This window comes from Triticum aestivum, chromosome 5B, assembly GCF_018294505.1.
Source record: "Triticum aestivum cultivar Chinese Spring chromosome 5B, IWGSC CS RefSeq v2.1, whole genome shotgun sequence".
NCBI lineage: Eukaryota > Viridiplantae > Streptophyta > Magnoliopsida > Poales > Poaceae > Triticum > Triticum aestivum.
Genome location: NC_057807.1, coordinates 32,053,647 through 32,061,619, shown reverse-complemented (window position 1 = coordinate 32,061,619; position 7,973 = coordinate 32,053,647).

The window sequence follows — 7,973 nt, the reverse complement described above, 5'->3', positions numbered from 1 at the left end:
GGTGGCCACCGGGGGCGAGGGAGAGAGGTTAGAGGGGGAGAGCTCACAGCGGGGCGATGACGACGGCGAGGCGACGGCGGCGACGGGGACGGGGGCGGCGACGGGGACGGGGGCGGCGACGGGGACGAGGGCGGCGACGGGGACGGGGGCGGGCTCGGGGTGGCGACGGAGACGAGGGCGGCGACGGAGACGGGGGCGGCGACGGAGACGAGGGAGACGACAGGGACGGGGGCGGCGACAGCGACGGAGACGACGGAAACAGAGGATGAATGAAAATTTTGTAAGTCCAGTATATATAGAAGGCACCTTTAGTACCGGTTGGAGCCACCAACCGGTACTAACAGCCTATTTTGGCCAGGCCAAGCGGCAGGAAGCGACCCCCTTTAGTACCGGGTGGTGGCACAAACCGGTACTAAAGGACACCCCCTTTAGTACCGGTTTGTGCCACGACCCGGTACTAAAGGGGTCGCGCTGCCACCCCAAAGTTTAGTCCCACCTCGCCGGGCGAAGGGCAGCCGCACTTGTTTATAAAACCAGCCACGGCTACCACTTCGAACTCCTCTATATACCTAGCAGGCTTGTGGTCCTAAACTCTGTGCGCTGCCCTGTGAGTCTGATGGGCCTTTAAGGCCTATAATTACACACCTGTGGCCTATCAGGCCCACAGGGCAGCGCCCCAATTTTTTTTATAGTTTTTTGTTTTCTGCTTTATTTTCTTCTATTTATTTTTGCTTAGTTTTTTTATAGTTTTTTATTTTCTGTTATATTTATTTTCTTCTATTTATTTTTGAGTAGTTTTTCATCTAGTTTGCCAAAATTCAACATTTTCAGAGTTCATTTTGTAGAGATTTTCAATTTCACGGTCATTTTGTAAACGATTGAAAAATAGCAAATATAATTTTTTTTCTTTTCTGCTTTATTTTTTCTTCTATTTATTTCTGAGTAGTTTTTTCTTTTCTACTATATTTATTTTCTTCTATTTATTTTTGAGTAGTTTTTTATATAGTTTTTTCTTTTCAGCTATAGTTTTTCTTTCTTTTCTGCTATTTTTTCTGTTAGTGCCCGTAGTTTTCAAATTTGAATAGTTTAAATTTTGAATTATTTGAAATTAGTGTGAATTTGTTTGCACATAAAATTTCTTCGCGTTTCAAATGCCAAAACACATAACTACCCTAACTATTACAGAGATTCCCCTCTCGGTGCGAAACACAGAAGAAAGTGATGATAGCTAGTGAAGCCGATCACATCCCAGATCTTTGGGTGTGATACTTTTTCTTCGCGTGTGTCCCTTTGCGCCGTAACCATGGAAAATTTTCATCATTTAACGGGATGCTCGGGTCAATATTCACTGTGAATGGAGCAATTTCATCAAACTTTTCATAATCTTCTGACTTGTCTGTCTTGTCTTCCACTCCCATGATGTTTCTCTTCCCAGAAAGAACTATGTGCCGCTTTGGCTCATCGTACGATGCATTCACTTCCTTATCTTTTCTTTTTCTTGGCTTGGTAGACATGTCCTTCACATAGAAAACCTGTGCCACATCATTGGCTAGGACGAATGGTTCGTCTGCATACGCAAGATTGTTGAGATCCACTGTTGTCATTCCGTACTGCGGGTCTTCCGTTACCCCGCCTCGTGTCATATTGACCCATTTGCACCGAAACAAAGGGACCTATAAACCACGTCGATAGTCAAGTTCCCATATGTCCTGTATATAACCATAATATGTTTCCTTTCCCGTCTTGGTTTCTGCATCAAAGCGGACATCACTGTTTTGGTTGGTGCTCTTCTTATCTTGGGCGATCGTGTAAAATGTATTACCATTTATCTCTTACCCTTTGAAAGTCATTATATTCGAAGATGGTAACTGGGACAGCAAGTATAGGTCATCTTCAATAGAGGTGTCATGCATGGTACGTGTCTGCAACCAGCTGGCGAAACTCCTGGTTTGTCCACGTGTAATCCAGTCATCAAACCGCTCCGGGTGTTTGGAGCGTAGCAAATTCTTGTGTTCATCCATATACGGAGCCACCAAAGCGGAATTCTGTAGAACTGAGTAGTGTGCTTCAGTGAGAGAATGGTCGTCCATACATATTATTTGTTCCCCTCCTAGCGTGCCTTTTCCATCCAGTCTGCCCTTATGCCGCGATTCAGGAACACCAATCGGCTTAAGGTCAGGAATAAAGTCAATACAAAACTCAATGACCTCCTCATTTTGATGGCCCTTGGAGATGCTTCCTTCTGGCCTAGCACGGTTATGAACATATTTCTTTAAGACTCCCATGAACCTCTCAAAGGGGAACATATTGTGTAGAAATACAGGACCCAAAACGTTAATCTCTTCGCATAGGTGAACTAGGACGTGCGTCATGATGTTGAAGAAGGATGGTGGGAACACCAACTCGAAACTGACAAGACATTGCACCAGATCATTCTATAACCTTGGTATGATTTCTGGATCGATTACCTTCTGAGAGATTGCATTGAGAAATGCACATAGCTTCACAATGGATAATCGAACGTTTTCCGGTAGAAGCCCCCTCAATGCAACCGGAAGTAGTTGCGTCATAATCACGTGGCAGTCATGAGACTTTAGGTTCTGGAACTTTTTCTGTGCCATGTTTATTATTCCCTTTATATTCGACGAGAAGCCAGACGGTACCTTAATACTGAGCAGGCATTCAAAGAAGATTAATGCCATCTGCGCTTAGACCAAACCATACGCTCCTTGCGTCATCTTCAAACTCCTTCCCATACATTCTTTCGATTTTTCTCCGCTGCGACCCGTCAGCGGGTACTCTCAACTTTCCGTCTTTCTTACGGTCTTCTCTGTGCCATCGCATCGCCTTGGCATGCTCTTTGTTTTTGAACAAACGTTTCAACTGTGGTATTATAGAAGAATACCACATCACCTTGGCAGGAATCTTCTTCCTGGGACGGTCGCCCTCGACATCACCATGCTCATCACGGCTGATCTTATAGCGCAATGCACCACATACCGGGCAAGCGTTCAAATCCTCGTACTCACCGCGGTAGAGGATGCAATCATTAGGGCATTCATGTATCTTCTGCACCTCTAACCCTAGAGGGCAGACAACCTTCTTTGCTTCGTACGTACTCTCGGGCAATTCGTTGTCCTTTGGAAGCATATCCTTTATCATTACCAGCCACTTTCCAAATCCCTTGTCAGATACACCATTCTCTGCCTTCCATTGCAGCAATTCCAGTGTGGTGCCCAGCTTTTTCTTGTCACCTATGCAATTCGGGTACAACATTTTTTTGTGATCCTCTAACATGCGCTGCAACTTCTTCTTCTCCAAATCACTTGCGCAGTTTCTCTTTGCATCGGCAATGGCCCGACCTAGATCATCAACGAGCTCATCTGATGCCTCTTCTTCAGCTTCTTCCCGCATTGCCGGCTCAGCTTCTTCCCGCATTACCGGCTCAGCTTCTTCCCCCATTATTGTATCATCTTATTCAGGGAACCCATGGCCAGGATAGCTGTCATCGTCCTCTTCTTCTTCATTGTCTTCCATCATAACCCCTCTTTCTCCGTGCTTGGTCCAAACATTATAGTGGGGCATGAAACCGGACTCAAACAGGTGGACGTGAATGGTTCTTGACGTATAGTAACTGCGACCATTCTTACAGCCAGCACATGGACAAGGCATAAAACCATCCGCCCGCTTGTTTGCCTCAGCCGCAAGCAGAAAAGTATGCACGCCCTCAACGAACTGGGGAGAGCATCGGTCATCGTACATCCATTGCCGGCTTATCTTCATTACACAACACCGAATAGATCAAATTAATACAAGTTCATACATAAAGTTCATACAACACTTAAATGCAACAAACAAATAACTCTCTAGATAAAGCATTTAAATGCAACAACAAATGCGATCAAGATCGCAACTAAGGTAACAATTGATCCAACAGCATAATGATACCAAGCCTCACTATGGATGGCATATTTTCTAATCTTTCTAATCTTCAAGCGCATTTTCTCCATCTTGATCTTGTGATCATCGACGACACAGGCAACATGCAATTCCAATTCCATCTTCTCCCCCTCAATTATTTTCAATTTTTCTTTCAAGTACTCGTTTTCTCTTTCAACTAAATTTAACATCTCGACAATAGGGTCGGTTTGAATTTCTGGTTCACATACCTCCTAGATAAAAATATCTACGTCAACTTGATGGGCATAATTATTTGTCATAAACACGAAATGCAACAAATAGTTTTAAAAGAGAATATACCACATCTGAATCATAACAAGGACGAGGGCCGACGGGGACGGATATCAAAACCATGGCACTATGTATAACAAACAACATACGGTAAGATAATTATTATACGAGTAACTATATATCCAAATCACACAAACATCATTTTTTAATATAAAATTTCATGAACAAGAGGCTCACCACAAGGTGGTGCCGGCGACGGGACGGTGCGGGCGATCGACAGTGGTTACGACGGAGATTTAGAAGGCACTAAGTAAACCACACCTACATATGCAAACTAAGTGTTATTTTGATCTCAAATTGCATATAAATCAAATACTACCACATATAATTCCTCCCAAATTACTAAAACCCTCAAGTAGTCACTATATAAACCAATGCAAGAGCTAATCTAGCAATGAGAGATGAAAGGACTAAGTTGCTAACCTTGGTGATCATTTGAATGGATGAGGGCCTACAAATCTTGACAAATTTGGGGCAAATTTTGTGATGAACTCGAGAGGAAGAAGGGAAGAACAAAAGAGAGGGAGAGGGGAAAGGGGGAAGAACAGAGTGCGGGTGGACGAAGGATTTATATAGGACGACCTTTCGTACCAGTTCGTGCCACAAACCAGTACTAAAGGTGCTGGAAGGGCCCCACTCTGACAACATCCTGCCACCACTCTCATTAGTACCGGTTCGTGGCAGGAACCGGTGCTAAAGGTTTGCCACGAACCGGTACTAAAGAGCTCCTCCCGGCTAGCCGTTGGAACCGGCACTAATGGACACATTAGTGCCGGTTCTGTTACAAACCGGGACTAATGTGTCTCACATTTGACCCTTTTTCTACTAGTGAGCCTTCGTGTACCGCGTCTTCACCATGGCCCAGGCCTCCCTGGCACCTTGACGGCAGGCCGATATCTTCCATAATCGGAAGCGCTGCCGCACCCCCTTCAGCTTCTCAGCAAGCTCTCCAAGGCCTTCGGGCATGTAGAGGGATGGCCACAACGCCTGGAAGGCGCCCTGCATCGCCTGCAGAACTTGTTCATGCAGCCGCAATAGTTCGGGAAGAAGGTCCCCGCAGAACCGGGCATTTCCACACCCGGCCGACCTGTCAGCATACCTGCGGACATAGCCCTGTCAGTCGACTTCCTCGCCGAACTCTTTTTTGAAGATTTGTTTAAGCACTTACTAAAAATGTCGCGCCAAAGTCGTCATTTCTCCTTTACAGAATCAGACAGCTGCGCACGAACATCCTTTAGTTCCTCGCCCACCTGGGTGTTGGCGTCTTGAAGCTTGTTCTTCTCCTGCCTCACCCTCGTCAGCATGCTCTCGCCGGCCTTCAACTGGCGCAGGACTTGTTGCTTGTCCGTATTCACTCCGGCCCTATCTGCACCGTTATTGTCAGAATTGCACACATGCCGCACGTCTCAGCAGAATTATCTTTCGAAGCATATATTACCTGAGGGTGTCCCCTTGGTACTCTCCGAAGCGGCTAGTGCGGCCTCAACTTGAGCCTTGCACTCTTCCAGCTCCTGGGACAATTGCGTATTCTTCTTTGTAAGATATTACATTTCATATGATCCTTAAATTAGTTATCTTAACTGCTTCAAGTCACGGGGGCTGCTGATATATATAACCATCGGACTTACTTACCCGTATGTCTTTCACATACTGCTCTGTGGCTCTGGCTAGACCATTTTGAGCGGCACGGAGGTACGCATCTCCCGTATTAAAGGCGTCCAATGCCTCTTGGGAAAAACATGCGTCGTGAAGAATAGTCCGGCGAAGCCTGTGGTTCATGAGACTCTCCACCTCTGAATTGGTGGCAGATAGCCCGTCCGCGTCCTCTGTCGGAGGAACGTCTGGTGCGTGCCCCGTATTCGCCTCCGCTTCCGGATCCGGCCTTGAAGCCTGGCCGGTAGATATAGTCTGGCGGGCGCTCTTTTTCTTGAGGAAAGCATGAGAGTTAGCGCGACTTGAGGGCATAAACCCTAGACGTTAAAATTGCGTGCCGTACCGTTGCGCCGGAGTCTCGATCCGGTCCACACTTCTTTTTGTCCCGCGTGGCTTTGACGGCCCTTGTTGGCTACCCACCGCGGGCTCGGCCCTCCGCCGCGAGGATTTCATCTGCAAAACGAAACACTATTGGTTTATGACAATCAAAATGAGCATGGATGGATCCTCCGAAGAGTACTGGGACTTCGATCTCGGTCACCTTTGAGGCTGGAAGTAGTCCAGGATAATTGGCCGTAATGGCCACTAAGGTGTTGTCCTTACTTAACTGATGGAACACCCCATCAATTAGCTCCACACATAGGTCCGGGTCCTCCTAGGAGTCCGGGTCGAGGGCCCGTTCCGGGTCCTTGGATTGTGGAGGGGGGCTGTTCATTTCCTTCACGGTCTGGCGCAGCTCCTGCCTTGCAATTGCTAGATTAAATACTCAACCATGGGAATTTGAAAATAGGTAGGCAAGTGAAAGCGTTCGCTCACCCAACTTGGAGGATTGTACATGGAGAATCCGCCCTCCGGGTTTACATGGAGGAATTCCTCTTCTTCTCCCTTGTACAAAGCGGATAAGATTCTCGTTAAAGTGGTGGCCGAATCCGGCCCCTTACGACCGCAACGGGTGGTGTCGTCCTCCCCATTGAAATCCCACATAGGGTGGCCTCTGTATTGAAGCGGCTGCACCCCTCGCGTAATGCATATGGCCATGACCTTGATCATGGTCAGTCCGGAATGAGCCAACAACCTTATCTGGTTCATCAGGTAAAGGACGTCCCTATCAGTTTCCCTCTGAGGGTTCCACGGGCGCCAGCTCAGGCGCTTCTTCAACAGAGCATTATTGAACTCAGGGAGGCCGATCCGTACAGAGTCCGGCAGGGGGACGTCATCTATATAGAACCACTCTGAAGGCCAGTCCTCGGACGCCCTCTTTGGGGTACCGCATAGATACCCGGTCCCAGCGATGCGCCATAGTTCGGCTCCGCCCACTTGATAAAAAGACCCCTCCTGAGAGCGGGGCACGAGGCAGAACAACCTCTTCCACAGTGTGAAATGGGCCTCATCGCCCAAGAACAGCTCGCAGAGGGCCACGAAGCCTGCGATATGCAGTATGGAGGCAGGTGTGAGGTTGTGTAGCTGGAGGCCGTAGAACTCCAGTAGCCCTCGGAGAAATGGATGAATTGGAAATCCGAGTCCTCTTATTAAGTAAGGGATTAGGCACACCCGCTCTCCACGGGAGGGATTGGGGATGATCTCTGCCTGCTCTCCATCGCTATAGGTGGCAATCCCGGCTCGAACCGGGACCATATATGCTGGGGGAAGAAGCCCCTTGAACTGAAGCACTACTAGCTCGCTGTGCGGGATGGAACACCGCCCCCAATCTCCGGGCCGAGGGCTGGAGAGGCGAGAGGAGGAGCTGCACCGACCGTCCATGGTGGAATGGATCCCTGTCGAAGGCGCTCTGATGAAGGCTCGTGGAGGGAAGATGCTATGGGCTGGATCTAAATCCCCGTCTCTTGTATGGGCAGCTCGTTAACGCGGCTAGGGGGGTGAATGAAAAAACTCCCTGGCTTTTCACATTCATTTGACACGTGGAAGATGGTCATTATTGGACAAAGAAGTTGAGGAGTAAAGCATGCCCTGGAAGCCGGACACTATTCGACGGGTACATGGGATTTGGAGAAGAACCCACCTTGCAATGCCACAGACAAATTTGCGCACCGGACTCCTCGTTATTGAAG